General features: G+C 40.6%; 1 long non-coding RNA gene across 2 annotated transcripts in view; it reads left to right on the top strand.

Annotated features, from left to right (window-relative positions):
- Positions 1 to 17060, top strand: part of LOC127574972 (uncharacterized) — a 42568-nt gene that overhangs the window by 9437 nt on the left and 16071 nt on the right. Inside the window, exons 3-4 of one of the 2 annotated variants that reach the window (XR_007956986.1) lie at positions 4112 to 4364; positions 14408 to 14502. This is a non-coding gene — a long non-coding RNA (uncharacterized LOC127574972). The remainder of the gene's footprint in view (positions 1 to 4111; positions 4365 to 14407; positions 14503 to 17060) is intronic. The other variant, XR_007956983.1, reaches the window with a different exon arrangement.

Here is a 17060-nt window from a genome sequence, read left to right as displayed (position 1 = left end):
GCAGCTCATTCCATGTGCCCACCACCTTCTGTGTGAAGAGGTTGCCCCTCATATCCCATCTAAATCTTTGCCATCTGTCCCACATCTGTGTAAATCTTTGCCCTCTCACCTTAAACCTATTCCCTCTAGTTTTAGACTCCACTACCCTGGGGAAAAAGACTCTGACCATTCACCTCTACGACACCCCTCATGATTTTATAAACCTCTATAAGGTCAGCCTCAGCTTCCTACATTCCAGGGAAAGAAACCCCAGCCTATCCAGTCCATTCTTCCTTCCAAGCCCTTCAGTCCCAATAACATCCTCGTGAATTTTTTCTGCACCCTTTCCAGCTTATAATGCTTTTGGTACAAATTATTGTGTTCAGTTCTGGTTGCCTCATCATAGGAAGGATCTTTCGAGAGGGTGCAGAGGAGATTTACCAGGATGCTGCCAGGATTGGAGAGCAAGTCTTATGAGGATAGGCTGAGTGAGCTAGGGCTTTTCTCTTTGGAGAGGAGGAGGATGAGAGGTGACTTGATCGAGGTGTACAAGATGATAAGAGGCATAGATCGAGTGGACAGTCAGAGACTTTTTCCCAGGGCAAAAATGGCTAACAGGAGGGGGCATTGTTTTTAGGTGATTGGAGGAAGATGTAAGGGGGATGTCAGGGGTAAGTTTTTTTTACACAGAGTGCTGGGTGCGTGGAATGCACTGCTGGCAGAGATAGAGAGAGCAGATATATCAGGGACATTTAAGAGATTCTTAGAGCCACATGAATGATAGAGAAATGGAGGGCTATGTGGGAGGGAAGGGTTAGGTAGATCTTAGAGCAGGATGAAATTTTGGCACAACATTGTGGGCCAAAGGGCCTGTACTGTGCTATTATGTTCTATGTTTATTCCCACCCACAGCTCTGAGAAATGTACTCTACTTTAAACTAAGCACATTGAAAAATGCATTTCAAAAAAAGAATTTGCCACATCACAAAGAAATGGCTGTCTTACTCATTTGTAAAATGTAAAAAGCATTTTATTTAAAGCTGTGTTCCTACACTGTCTTAAAGCTCAGTTGAAGAGGTATTTTCAGGATTTTTATTTTTTTGGACTCTGAGAAGGATTTGTATTAACTCCAGCAAACTGGCTATTGTGAAAATTTTATTTTTTATTGATGGATTGAAGTTTGACATCCACCTGTTCTAAAGCCTGAGAGGAAGCAGTGAAACAAAACAGGGAACATTTGGATCACTGAACTCTTCAGCAGATACCAGCCTTTGCCAAGACAGTGAAGGTCAAGTTGTGCTCACATGGTCAATTACTTAGCGATACCAGTCTTCCAAGCCCACTTGATCCCTAACTTTGTATTCCACAGCACAGATTATAAACTTTGGCCAGCTTGATGAGTGGCTTAACTACATAATTAAAAGTTGTAGGTCAGACTGTTTTCCTCCAACTTTTTTTTTTAACCTAACAGGTACAGAAGTAATTTCCATTCCAAGCAATTTGTTACTTTGGATTTGTTTTGGGTGTGGAAATAAACAATTAACAGTGACTGTTTTTGTTTATCGGTCACATGCTGCACTTTGGAAGTTGAAGCTCTTAAGACTGGAAAGGTTCTTGAAGCTGATCCCAGTTGGATATTCTATCTTTGCCAAAGGTAGTTTCTGCCAGTTTTCCAGTCATGTTTGGTGGAGGGGCCAAATAATTACAAGGAAACTCCAGGCTAGGTCACAGCTTTATTTCTTACTTAGATAATGTCATATGATAAATACCATGTGGGTTTCAATTTGCTTGCATTAAGGTACTCACAGCATTTACTGACCTTTAGTGAATTCATCTCTCATAATACGTCCATTTTTAAATTTTAATTTCTTTCCAAGTATCTCTCGTTTCACTCACATAGCTCTACAATGCCCCTGATCTTGGCTCTGTTCATGTATTTTCTTTTGTGGCTTAATTTCAAATATTTTTGGAGAACACTTGAATGAAGCTGCTTGGATCAATGAGGCATAATATGATTGTAAGTTGATGTCCAGACAACTTTAACTGGGTTGGAGAACTGGTGGCAGGTGGTAAAACAGGTTGCCTACTCAAGGAGTAACAATTGCAGCAGGTATACAAAGGGAAATCAAAAAAAACCCTGCAGATTCTGGAATCCTGAAATAAAAACATACATGTTCTGATGGAGAGATGTTGCCCTGAAACATTAACTCTTCTCTCTCTGTGGATGTTAATTGACCTGCTGAGTATTTTCAGCACTTTGTTTTTTATTTCAGTTATTTAGTATTTAACAAATCTATTTACCAAATTTAATATGCAGCTTAATTTATCTCTTCCTTTGCTGCATATGGTTGTTCACTCAATTGTCTTTTGTGTTACTGTTTCTCTTGTGCTGCCTTCTCTGTCAGTCTTCAATGCTGTTTCTTCCCCTTCAGCTGTTTTTTGTACCCATCTTTTTCCCTCAGATGGGAGATGATGGATGGTAATGCATTGTGTGGCAGAAAATCATTGACTTCTGGATACATACCTCTTTGGTGAGGTTGGGGAAACTTTGCTGGAAAAGGAGGCCATTGGTGCTTTCCTATTTCTCCTTTCAATCACTAGTTAAATGTACTTCACGGGATTAGCTCTTTGTTCCATGACAGCATCAGTATGTCTGACCATTTTCCCCTTTGATTGCCCACACCTTTGGTCTCCTGTTGCTTCACCCTATCACAATACTGACCTTAAAACCTCCATCTACTCCCACAGAATCCCACCATCATGATACTGAAAAGCCTAATTTTTTGTTTATTTCCCTTTCCTGGTATCTCATTTACTCTAATACAATTGGCTCCATCCCCCAACACTGTAGTTAAAGTTCTGAGTCTTTAATCTTGTCCTGTTATTCCTGTTTAACGTAATGCCTTGTTTGCTTTTAAAATTCAACCGTTATTTTTGAAAAAGTAATACAAGGAAAGAAATTATCTCTATCGTAGACATAAGAAAATAAAATATCTTGATGCAATAATGGTGGCTTTTTCCAGATGTATAAAAACAGGTAAAGAGAAATCAGTTATTTCAGGATTGTTATCTTCGAAACAGTTAAATTAAAAATTAGAGTAAGTAAAGATCCCAGCAGTAATATTGTGGCATTGTTTTCATTGCTTTCTTACCCTCTGCATTACCGCCATGACAATTTCCTTTTTTTTGTTCCTTCTGGTTCATGGAAGGTTTTATACTTCAATTCGTTCTGCTTTCCATTAAAGAAAGTTCCATAATCTTCAAGATCCTTGTGATTGAGGAGTTGAGGCCTGTAACAGATTAACTTTTGATCGTATTGAATGTTAGGGCAGACTTGAGTCGCCAAGGCCGCCTCCTGCTCTTATCATCTTTCATTCTTGTGAAGACATTACTCACCCTCCTCTCATACTTATCACTTGAGTTCAGAGTGTCATTAAAATGAATATTTGAACCTCAAATCTTGACCATGATAGTAATATTTTAATAATTCTGGAATATTATTCCTGTATTGATTCATAATCCTGCCAAAAATTATGAAATATGCTTCATACAATTGTTTGTAGGTTAGCACCAGGGGTAATTTTAGCCCAAGACTTCACAAAAAAAGCTGCCAGTCCTATGGAAAATGGTAGTCTCAACTTCCATGCAGCTGATTGTAGCACAGGTGGAATGATAGCAGCAAAGTTGGACTCTTCATGGAACATTGTGGTGGAGTACAAACTTTCACTTTTTCCCATCAGTTAAATTGAGAAATCTACCTGCTGAACCTGCATTAGATGAGACACTGCACAGGTTCAGAAACTCCATTCATTTCCCAAAGATGTGCTGGTTGGTTGGTTAATTGGCTACTGAAACTGCCCTAAATGAGTGGCAAGCAAATCAGAGGTGAGGAGGCAGATGGTGGCATGGGGATGCAAAAATAAAAATGGGATTGGTGTCGAGTTAGTGCAGATGGGGGCTGGATGGTTAGTGGGATGTGATAGGCTGAAGGGCCTGTTCCTGAGCTCTTGATCTTATAGAGGAATGGCCGCATGGGGAAGAAGCCAGGTATTTTGAGTTGATTTGTTTTTATTTGTTTTTAATTTTTTAATGGTATGTTTAAATTTTAACAGTTCTTCAATGTTTCTGACAGCTTTGACAGCCAGTTCAACCTCAGGGTATGGCTTAACTGGATGGTGAAGGATTTCTGAGTCTGGCTTGTTCCGGCCCTGCCACAGGACGAGATTTTCATTCTGCACTACTCAGAGCCTCAGCAAGCAATTCAGAGTTGCCTTAACTACGAATATTTACACCGGGGCACCCATTTGAGGGAAAAGCAGACAGGTGAATGGTGACTACAGGCAACAAGCCCCTCTGAGGAAATTTTAGGTCAATAAAAACAAAAGGTACCAGTTTTTGTTAAAACATATTAAACTTTAGAGAGATTTTGTGGTTTTTGTAAACTGCTTTTGTTAGTTTGAGTATATGTCTCCAAATAATTTTTTTCAAGATTAAATGCTGATTAGAACCAGCCAGTTATCTTTTACAATCGACAACTAATTAATTTGTACCTATTTTATGATAAGACCCTTGGATCGAAGATCACTTTTCTCTTTAAACAATAAAAGATCAGTGAGCTGCTCATTTGATATAGCCTCACGTGACACTATTTCAGGGAGGTCTATTATTGAGATAGGTGATCAGCCATGATTGTATTTAATGGCAGAACAGGTGCAAAGGGCCAAATGGCCTACTATTTTCTATGTTCCTATCATCACTAAGTTCTCCAATTATATCTCCTTTTTATTTAAAGAAGCCAGTCATCTACCTTCAAATAATTTGTCCTCCACATAGCTTGTTTCCTGTTTCAAATTTATTCCCTTCTGGAATTTTAAAATAACTTTTTTTCATAATTTAAGTGGTTTTGCTAAATAATTTATGTGCAAGATTTGTCCACTTTAATTATATTAATTCATATTGTTCATGTGCTATTTAATTGAATCTTGTAGATTTTCCTTCCAATTAAGAATTTTAAAAAAGGTTGTTTGATTTACATTCGAGATTCAGGACTTGATCTTTAAAGTTGGCTTTTTTAATAACTACATCATATTAAATTATTTCTTCACTGTTTTAAAAAAACATTGATCTTAGGTTAATGCCTTCATTAAATTGTCAGATTATTTATCTATCATTATTCATCATTGTTCATCTAGATTGATATAGCACGGAAAGAGGGCATTTAGCCCATCATGGCCTGTATTGATTCTTTGAAAAAGGTGTCCAACAAGCCTCAATCTTGACCTTTGCTCCTTTAATATGAACAAACATAACCTGGAGAACAGGACTTATCTACAAAGGCCTCATCAAGGTATATGTAGAGACCATTGAATTGCCATGTGGAAAGGAACTCTCCAAGTACTATATGTCTGCTGGAGTTACATAGCTCATAGAAGAGTACAACACAAGAATAGGCCCTTTAGGCCACAATATCTGTGTTGACCATGATGTCAGTTAAACTAATCCCATCTGCCTGCACATGATCCATATCCCTCCATTCCCTGCCTGTTCATGTGCCTGTCTAAATGCCTCTTGAACATAACTATTGTATCTGCTTCCACTACACCCCTGGCAGCACATTCCAGGCACCTACCACTCTGTGTGTCTTGCACATCTCCTTTAAATGATGTAGCGGCCTGCCAAGCACACATAATTTTGTTATGAAACGGAATTTTGAAATTAAGTGATACGGACTTCAGCTTTACATCTATTGGACTTCCAGTGAGAGATCTTGATCGTCACCTTTCCCCATGTCAAATCAAATAGTATCTCATAATACCAATAAATATGCTGGCTTGTATATTATTACCTAAACATGGTACACTTGCCTTAAACTCAGTTAACCTCGGATATTTGTCTAGATTTCTGATCAAGTTTTGTCATATCAAAAATCAAATCAGAAAAATGCTTGGGATGTGTCATGCAGCCAAAGTACAGAGAGAGAGAGAGTTAACACTTCAGGTCAATCTTTATCAAAAGTGGAAAACTGAGAAATTAAGTGTGTTTAAAGTTGCAGTAGGGGAAAGGTGCAGAGAACAAACAGAATATGTATGCTGCAGTGGACACCAAGTTCATCCAGGTGACATAACTGCATTTGGTGAAGTTTAAAAGAAGGAATTGAGTGCAAGCTAATCATAGCTGGTTTGTCTGGAAGAGTGAAAAAAATGAAGATAGGGCAGCAAAGAGAAAGAAAGAGTCATGGACCTGCAAGTTGCTGGAAACCTGAAATAAGAATGATGGGCCTTTTTCAGGATGGCAGGCAGTAACTAGTGGGGTACCCCAGATATCAGTGGTGGGGTCTCAGTATTCATAATGTACATCTATGATTTGGATGAGGGAACCATATGTAATATTTTGAAGTTTGCTGAAGACACTAACTGGTTGGGATTATGAATTGTGGGGAGGATGCAAAGAGGTTCTGTGATGACTTGGACAGATTAGGCATTATAACATGGATAAATGTGAAGTTATCCTCTTCAGTAGGATAAAAAGAAAGGTGGCATTAAATGTTATTAGAGAAGTGTTGAAGGGGCATGGGTGCCCTTGTAAACCAGTCACTGAAATCAAGCATGCAGCTGCAGCAATCAGTTAAGAAGGCAAATGTTGTGATGGCCTTCATAGCAAGAGAATTTGAATATAGGAGCCCTGGTGAGACCTCAGCTGGAATATTGCTCTCACCTCATCTGCATCAGGTTTCTCCAATTTGGAGGGGACTACATAGTGTAGAATGCAGTCCACTGAATTGGAAGAAGTGCAAGTGAATTACTGCTTCACGTAGAACAATTGTTCAGGTCCCTAGATGGTAGGAATGAACAAAATAAATAGGCAAACATTGCATCTCCTGAACTTGCATGGGAAAGTTAATGAGAAAGGGTCATTGGGGGGGATGGAAGAGGAAACCAGAGAGTCTTTGGAATGCTGAAAGGGGAGAGGAAGATGTCTTGTAGTGGATTCTTGAAGGTGATGTAAATTAGCTTATGATCCATTGAATGTGGAGGCTCTTGGAGTGGATGGTGAGGATAAAGGGAACTCTATCCTTGCCACAGCTGGAATGAGAGTGTAAGAGCAAAATTGCAGGAAAGAGAGGAGATGCAATTGAGAGCCCTATTAGCTATGGTCAAGGGTGAACCAAAATTAAGGAGAAAGGAAAAAATCTCTGAAGCACTGCTGTGGAAAGTCTCATCAGAACAGATACAGGAAAATGGAATGGAGCCTTTACAAGGAGCAGGGCCGGAGTCAGTGATGTAAAGAGTTTGTTAACGTGATGGATATTTATTAATAACCTACATTGCAAGCAAGGACAGACCACATCAACTCTGGGAAATTGCTTACTGAAGAACATAGAACACTGCAGCACAGTACAGGCCCTTTGGCCCACAATGTTGTGCCGACATTTTATCCTCCTCTAAGACCTATCTAACCCTTCCCTCCCACATAGCCCCTTATTTTTCTATCATTCATGTGTCCATCTAAGCGTCCCTTAAATGTCCCTATCTGCCCCCACCACCTCTGCCGGCAGTGCGTTCCACGCACCCACCACTCTGTGTCAAAAAAAAAATTACCCCTGATATCCCCCTTATACCTTCCTCCAATCACGTTAAAATTATGTCCCCTCACGTTAGCCATTTTCGCCCTGGGAAAATGTCTCTGACTGTCCACTCGATCTATGCCTCATCATTTTGTACACCTTGATCAAGTCGTATCTCATCCTCCTCCTCTCCAAAGAGAAAAGCCCTAGCTCACTCAAGCTATCCTCATAAGACATACTCTCCAATCCAGGCAACATCCTGGTAAATCTCCTCTGTGCCCTCTCTAAAGCTTCCACATCCTTTCTATTTTGAGGTGACCAGAACTGAACACAATACTCCAAGTGTGGTCTGACCAGAGTTCTATAGAGCTGCAATGTCCCCTCATGGCTCTTGAATGCAATACCCCAACTAATGAAGGTCAACGGTCCATATGCTTTCTTAACAACCCCATCGACCTGCATGGCAACCTTGAGGGATCTATGGACGTGGACCCCAAGATCCCCCTATTCCTCCACACTGCTAAGAGTCCTGCCATTAACCTTGTATTCTGCCTATGGATTCAATCTCCCGAGTGTATCACTTCACACTTATCCAGGTTGAACTCCATCTGCCACTTCTCAGCCCAGCTCTGCATTCTATCAATATCCTGTTGTAATCTACAACAACCTTTGACACTATCCACAACACCACCAACCTTTGTATCATCAGCAAACTTACTAACCCACCCTTCCAGATCCTCCTCCAAGTCATTTATAAAAATCACAAAGAGCAGGGGTCCCAGAACAGATGCCTGTGGAACACCACTGATCACTGACCTCCAGGCAGAATGCGCTCCATTTAACACCACCCTCTGTCTTCTATGGGCGAACCAATTCTGAATCCACACAGCCAAATTTCCTTGGATCCCATGCCTCCTGACTTTCTGAATAAGCCTTCCATGAGGAACCTTACCAAATGCCTTACTAAAATCCATGTCCACCACATCCACTGCTCTACCTTCATCAATGTACTTTGTCACATCCTCAAAGAATTCAGCCAGGCTTGTGAGGCACGACCTGCCCCTCACAAAGCCATGCTGACTGTCCCTAATCAGCCTATGCTTCTCTAAATACCCATAAATCCTGTCTCTAAGAATCTTCTTCAGTAATTCTTCTCCAGAAGTTTCCCTTTGTACCATGTACTCTTAAGCAGAAAGAAATACTCAAAATCATGGGAAGAAATCCAGTAGGTTGAATACATGAACTCTTTTAAGTTAAGGCTGACGATGATAAATTCATTCAGCAGTATTGTAGATATTTGTAAGGTCCGAAAGTATTTTATGGGTGTGAGGAGGGTAAAGTTGCTAGTGCTTGATGCCAGCATTGGGGAGGTGGGTAAAGCTGCATGTGAAGACTGCAGCTATAGTCACCGCGTAACTTGTTCTGATCTTTATCTTTTCAAATGTGCTGGCTCTAAAGAAGTCAAGCACTCATAAAATTGTATGCCATCATCGACTGCTATTGAGCATAATGTGGCAATGACAGAAAACTTCATCCTTGAAAGATTACATTCAAGTGCAACAGTTATTTCATACTACTGAGTGAAGATCTTTTGAGAAATAAAACATTTTCTTGGTATTATATGCAACATGTCTCCAATGGTCCTCTGCTTTTGCTTTTGGCTACCTGACATACTCAATCATGTTGATGTGGCTTAAAAAATGATGCACTCTTTTTTTAAACCCTACATGGCTGGAGCCGGAGGAGCTGGCTCAGTAAAATACCTGAAGATAGTATTTGTCCCACTATAGGCAGCCCTAAACTCAAATACCCAGTTTGGTGAACTGTCACCAGAGGTGCAACAGGCCTGGCATATTGTTGTAATCAATGGGATATCATCATTATTTGCCCATCTTTCTATGAATTGATTATGCAAATGAAAATAATTAATTGAAAATGCATAAGCATAATAAATTTGACTTGTCATCCCTCTTCTGCCTAAAATACATAAGCATTTATATCTAAGTTACAGTTGATATTATTATACTTACCACAATTTCTCAAATTCTGTGTTTGCATGGAATTGAAAATCATTGACTCTTGGAGCTGGCTGCTGAAATGTGGTGCAAAAGATAAGGGAAGAAAAAAGAGAAATTAAAACAAACTCTTCCCTAAAATTTGGAGAATAGCTGTGAATAGGAATAACCTGAAAGAGCTAAATTGCAGGAATGGAGGTGTAGAAACAGTGTGAAAAACGACAGTGGCTGCAAGAGGAATGCTTTGTCAGGAGGGAATACCATTCAAGAACCAAACAGGTGGAATAGACTTAAAATATTGGTGGTGGGTGCTGTAATGGGAGTAAGAGGATGGGTTGGAGGCACAACATACACTCATTGACTGTGTGGGCAAATTCCACTTTAACTCCATTTATAAGTTTGCGGATGATACCACCATAATGGGTCGGATCTCAAAAAATGTCAAGATGGAGTACAGGAAGGAGATGGAGAGTCGAGTGGCATGGTGTCAAGACAACATCCTTTCCCTCAATATCAGCAAAACAAAGGAGCTGGACATTAACTTCAGGAAGCAGGGTGAAGTACATGCCCCTATCTGTATCAATGGTGCTGAGGTGGAGATGGCTGAGAGCTTCAAGTTCCTCGGTGTAAATATCACTAACAATTTGTCCTGATCCAGCCATGTGGACACTAGGGCCAAAAAAACATACCAATGCCTCTACTTTCTCAGAAGGCTAAGGAAATTCGGCATACCCCTGATGACTCTTACCAACTTTTATAGGTGCACCCATAGAAAGCATCCTATCCAGATACATCATAGCTTGGTATGGCAATTGGTCTGCCCAAGACTGCAAGAAATTGCATAGAGTTGTGAATGCAGCCAAGTCCATCACACAAACCAACTTCCCTCCACTGACTTTTTCTACGCCTCCTGCTGCCTCAGAAAAGCAGCTAGCATAATCAAGGACCCCTCCCACCCCAAACATTCTCTCTTCTCCCATCAGGCAGAAGATACAAAAGCCTGAGAATACGAACCACCAGACTCAAGGTCAACTTCTATTCCACCTTTATCAAACTCTTGAACAGACTTCTTGTGCGCTAAGAGTTGAACTCCCGATCTTCCGATCTACCTCGCCGTGGCTCTTTCAGTTAATTTGTCAACCTGCCCTGCACTTTCTCTGTAACTGCAGCACTATATTCTGCATTCTATTTTCTTTTTACTACCTCGATGTAATTATGCATTGCATGATCTGTCTGGATGGCACATGAAACAAAAGTTTTTCACTGTATCTCAGTACATATGACAGTAAAAATAAACCAACCAATAAAAAGATTTGGACAAAATGCTTCCTTTGGAAAGTACATAACTAGAATTTAAGTCTTGAGTGTGAACTTAATTGGAAATGTCATGAACCAGCAACAAAAGAAACACACTGAGCATGATTCAGTGTTAAAAACTATTTTATTAATCACTACTATTGATAATACGTAAAATAAAAGTAAAAATGTTAGTATGTTAGAATTCAAGAATGTTAAACCTCGAACGTTAACCCTAAAACTAAACTCTTCGTGTGTGTGTGTGACAAAGTCCAAAACTCCCAGTTCCTGAATGGTTCTTAAAGTTCAGTTCCGCAAGCCATAAGGTGAAACATGAGCAAGGGCTTCTTCAACAACCACCGTTGTCTGAAGATAAGATGTAGATGTAGAAAAACATAGAGAGAGTACATACGAAATCCAAATGTTCCACGATGGAACCCAAACGACACTTCAGTGTTTACTCGGTAGTGACTTCCTCACCCCGAAAAGCATCCGAACCGTGGTCGTCCACATACAAATACTTGTTTCCTTCTACAGGTCAGCAACAAAGTGAACTCCACCGGATTACTTCCAACTTCCATACATGGATTTCAGTGGCAAACACAGTTATTGTTTCTCATCCATCGATAGAGAAAAACAAGCAGGCTGGTGTCTCTCTCCCTTCTCTCTCTCTCTTCTTCTTCTTCTTCAACAACGTCATTACGTCCTTTATCTTCTATTGACGTAAGCACGCCCCACACACACATACACACACACTCTCTATCTTAAAGGGACTTTCACTGAGTCCGTAACACCTCCCACCTAAAAAAAAAATTTTTCCAAGAAAATTTTAACCGCGCATACAGTTAGTAATGTTAATAATTATCATGCTACACAACTACAGACTATCAGATTAGTACAGATACATGTTTCCCATTTAACATCGGGAAAGACAATCAGCAATCACATTATCTTTGCCTTTAATGTGAGTTATCATGAGATCAAACTCTTGCAAAATTAAACTCCAGTTTAACAGCCTTCTGTTCTTGTTTTTGACTCGGCTCAGAAACACCAATGGGTTATGATCTGTATACACAGTCAATGGTTTCTGAGCGGTGCAAACATATACACTGAAATGTTGCAAGGCTAAAACAAGCGACAGTAATTCTTTCTCTATGGTGGAATAATTCTTTTGATGCTCACTAAATTTCTTTGAAAAGTAAGCTACAGGATGGTCAATATCATCAAGGTCACCCTTCTGCAACAACACAGCTCCTGCAGCTTCATCACTGGCATCTACTGCTAATGAAAATGGCTTTTCAAAGTCAGGTGTTCTGAGTACAGGATGGTAGCATAAAATGGCTTTCAGCTTCTCAAATGCTTCTTGACAAGAATCTGTCCAAACAAACTTTACTCCCTTCTTCTGAAGATTAGTTAGGGGAAGAGCAATATCAGCAAAATTTTTACAAAATTTTCGATAATATCCAACCATTCCCAAAAATCTTCTAACAGTCCTCGTACCTGTGGGAATAGGGAACTCAGATATTGCTTGAACTTTTGCCTGAACAGGAGCTTGCTTGCCTTGACCTACAACATAACCAAGATACGTCACAGTGGCATGGCCAAATTCACTTTTAGCCAAGTTAACTGTAAGGTTAGCCTTGTAGCAATCTTTATCAAATCATCCTTTTTCGCCACCTCCAATCCTTTTTGGGTTGGTGACTCCAAAAATGCCTTAATATCCATTGCTGCTGGTTTCCACACACACAAGCCAATTAAAAAGAATTTATCAGACCTCCCTCAAAAATCTTTGGATTGAATCCCGAACAAATCTCGTCAATCTGGGGTACAATCCCAGACGACACTCGTTAACCTTGGGATCTATCCCGGACGAGCCCCCAATTTTGTCATGAACCAGCAACAAAAGAAACACACTGAGCATGATTCAGTGTTAAAAACTATTTTATTAATCACTACTATTGATAATACGTAAAATAAAAGTAAAAATGTTAGTATGTTAGAATTCAAGAATGTTAAACCTCGAACGTTAACCCCAAAACTAAACTCTTCGTGTGTGTGTGTGACAAAGTCCAAAACTCCCAGTTCCTGAATGGTTCTTAAAGTTCAGTTCCGCAAGCCATAAGGTGAAACATGAGCAAGGGCTTCTTCAACAACCACCGTTGTCTGAAGATAAGATGTAGATGTAGAAAAACATAGAGAGAGTACATACGAAATCCAAATGTTCCACGATGGAACCCAAACGACACTTCAGTGTTTACTCGGTAGTGACTTCCTCACCCCGAAAAGCATCCGAACCGTGGTCGTCCACATACAAATACCTGTTTCCTTCTACAGGTCAGCAACAAAGTGAACTCCACCGGATTACTTCCAACTTCCATACATGGATTTCAGTGGCAAACACAGTTATTGTTTCTCATCCATCGATAGAGAAAAACAAGCAGGCTGGTGTCTCTCTCCCTTCTCTCTCTCTCTTCTTCTTCTTCTTCAACAACGTCATTACGTCCTTTATCTTCTATTGACGTAAGCACGCCCCACACACACATACACACACACTCTCTATCTTAAAGGGACTTTCACTGAGTCCGTAACAGAAAGCTCTTTCAAAGAGGCTAGAAAATGATCACAAGCCGAATGACTTCCAGTGCGATGAAATTCTTTGACATTTGTCCCAACTTGCAAAACAGTTCCTTCTGTACTCCTTTCTCTTGCCTTGTTTGACTAGTTGATGTTGTGCAGTTATCTTTTGAATGCTATTGTCCTATCACTTATTTTTGTGCCACATGCATCTTGCATAATTTTAGATTTTATATGTTTCTTTAGACTTGACGATCAGTGGTGGATTTGGCTGAATCTTGCTTTATTCTCTATTTCCAAAGCAAGGACAATAGTATATTCTGTACTTGAAAATCTTGTTTTTATATCATACAAAGCAAATTTAACTGTCTTTAACTTTATCAAAGCTCAGAAGTCTATTTGTATATTCAAAAACAGCTATGCATATATTGTCCTGGTGTAGATGACTTGAGGAAATCCTCAGACAACAGGAACAGAAACAAGATAAATTATTTAAATAAATTTATCTTCCATATAGATGAGGCTGAGCAGCAAATTTACTTCTCCTAAACTAGCCTATAATTTGGATAGATATCATCAGCAATGAATGTGGCTGAAAGCACATTACTGACCAAACAAAGCTGTAACAATAATCATTCCCTTTGTAATTCTGAGGCTAGAGTGGCGTACAGATGGTTAAAGACAAATTGCACAAATATGGGTAGTGATTTGAAATTCAGTGGATTGGATTATTTTCTGAAAGCAGAGTATAATTACACCCTGGATAAGTCTATCTTTATTAGATATATGCATGATGGTGTTGAAGTATTTATATCTGAAATGGTTGAATTTGTTTAAAATTAATCCCTCTTATATTAAAAAAAATGAAAGAAACAAGAGGTTCATTATTTCATGTTTACCACATTTCCTACATACATAACAGCTATAATTAGAATTGAGTTTATACAGAGGGAATTTAAATAATTTGTTGGATTTTCAGATATGCCATCTGAATGTCTACCAGTTCTTCAGTAACTTCAGGGAAGTAATTGTAGAAGTCGATGTTGTACATGGAGTTATGAGCAGAGAGGAAAGGTAAGCAGACTATGACAATAAGTGTGGATCTCATTATTGCAATTGCTTTGATTTTTTTTAACTTTAGCTGTAGATTCATTAGGTTTTAACTGGTTATTAGTGTGAATACTTTGCAGAGGAAGAGTCCCTCTCTGAAGGCAGAAGCTCACTCCTATCAGCTATTTGGTGTTGGTTTATTATTGTCACTCGCACAGAGGTACAGTGGAACAACTTGTCTTGCATACCATTCGTATAGATCAATTCATTTCACAGTGCATTGATATAGTACAGGGTAAAAACAATAACAGAATACAGAGTATAGTGTCACAGCAACAGAGGAAGTGCAGTGCAGGTAGACAATAAGGTGCAAGGTCATAACAGGGTAGATTGAGGTCAAGAGTCCATCTCATTGTATAAGGGAACTATTCAATACTCTTATAACAGCGGGATAGAAGCTGTCCTGGTGGTATGTGCCCTCAGGCTCCTGTATCTTCTGCCTGAGGGGGAGAAGAGAGAATGACCTGGGTGGGTGGGGTCTTTGATTATGCTGGCTGCTTCACTAAGGCAGTGAGAGGTATAGACAGAGTCCATGGAGGGGAGGCTGGTTTCCATTATGTGCTGGGCTGTGTCCACAACTCTCTGCAGTTTCTTGCGGTCCCAGGCAGAGCAGTTGCCATGCCAAGCCCTGATGCATCCAGATAGGATGCTTTCTATGGTGTATCGATAAAAGTTGGTAAGTGTCAAAGGGGACATGCCAAATTTCTTTAGCCTCCTGAGTAAGTAGAAGCACAGGTGAGCTTTCTTGGCTGTGGTGTGTACGTGGTTAGACCGGGACAGGCTATTGGTGATGTTCACTTCTCGGAACTTGAAGCTCTCGACCTCACCACCATTAATGTAGACAGGTGCATGTACACTGCCTCCTTTCCTGAAGTCAATAACCAGCTCTTTTGTTTTGCTGACATTGAGGGAAAGATTGTTGTCATGACACCATGTCACTAAACTCCCTATCTCCTTCCTATACTCCAACTCATCGTTATTTGAAATACAGGCCACTACGGTGGTATCATCTACAAACTTGTAGATGGAGTTAGAGCAGAATCTGGCCACGCAGTCATGAGTATATAGGGAGTAGAGTAGAGGGCTAAGGACGCAGCCTTGTGGAGCACTAGTGTTAAGAATAATCGTACAACCTCACTGATTGTAGCCTGTTGGTCAGAAAGACAAGGATCCAGTTGCAGAGGGAGGTGTTGAGTCTCAGGTCTCGGAGTTTGGTGATGAGTTTGCTTGGAATTATAGTATTAAAGGCGGAGCTGTAGTCAACAAACAATAGTCTAATGTAGGTGTCTTTACAGTCTAGATGCTCCAGAGATGAGTGTAGGGCCAGGGACATGGTGTCCACTGTAGACCTGTTCTGGTGGTATGCGAATTTCAGTGTGTTGAGGTTTTCCGGGGAGCTGGAGTTAATGCGTGCCATGACCAGCCTCTCAAAGCACATCATGATGGTCAGACCACTGGTCGGTAGTCATAAACACATGTTACCTTGTTCTTCTTAGGTACTGGAATGATAGTGGTCTTCTTAAAGCAGGTGGGAACCTCAGATTGAAGCAGGGATAGGCTAAATGTGTCTGCCAATACCCCCGCCAGCTGATCAGCACAATATCTGAAGTCACGGCCAGGGACACCATCTGGGCCAGATGCTTTCCTCAAGCTCACACTCCGGAAGACTGATCTTGTGTCCTCGACGGTGACCATGGGTTCAGTTGCATTGGAGGCTGTCAGGGTGGGTGGTGACAAACCAATCCCCTCCTGTTCAAAATGTGCATAGAATGCATTAAGCTCATCAGGAAGGGATGCGCTGTTGTTGACATTGCTGCCTGACTTCGTTTTGTAGCCCCATTATAGCATGTAAGCTCTGCCACAACTGACAGCTGATCTGGGCCTCTATTTTGTACTGGTATTGTCTCTTGGCATCTCTGATAGCTTTACAGAGGTCGTATCTCAATTTCTTGTAAAGACCGTGGTCACCTGATTGGAATGCAGCAGTCCTCGACTTCAGTCGGAAGTGGATCTCCCGGTTCATCCATGGTTTCCGGTTTGGGAACACCCATGTTGTCCTCTTTGGTACACAGTCCTCAACACACTTGCTGATAAAGTCCATGATGGTGGTGACATACTCATCAAGGCTGGCAGCTGAATCTTTGAACATGGACCAATCCACTGACTCAGAGCAGTCACATAGAAGCTCATCTATTTCCGCAGACCAGCACTGCACAACTTTCTGTACTGGATCCTCCCATTTCAGTTTCTGTTTGTATGCAGGGAGAAGGAGCACAGTCTGGTGGTCTGATTTACCAAAGTGAGGGTGAGGGGTGGCTCGGAAGGCATCTTTGATGGTTGTATGGCAATCGTCATGGGTGTTAGGGCCCCTGGTGGGACAGGAGAAGTGCTGGTAGTACTTTGGTAACACGATCTTGAGGTTGGCCTGGTTGAAGTCACCTGTAATAATGAAGAGGGTCTCGGTATCCTGTTTCAAGGCTGTTGACCACAGTATAGTTCATTGAGTGCAGGCTTCATGTCCG

This window comes from Pristis pectinata, chromosome 1, assembly GCF_009764475.1.
Source record: "Pristis pectinata isolate sPriPec2 chromosome 1, sPriPec2.1.pri, whole genome shotgun sequence".
Taxonomy (NCBI): domain Eukaryota; kingdom Metazoa; phylum Chordata; class Chondrichthyes; order Rhinopristiformes; family Pristidae; genus Pristis; species Pristis pectinata.
The sequence above is the reverse complement of the archived record's forward strand: the minus strand, read 5'-3'. Positions and strand labels throughout refer to the sequence as shown.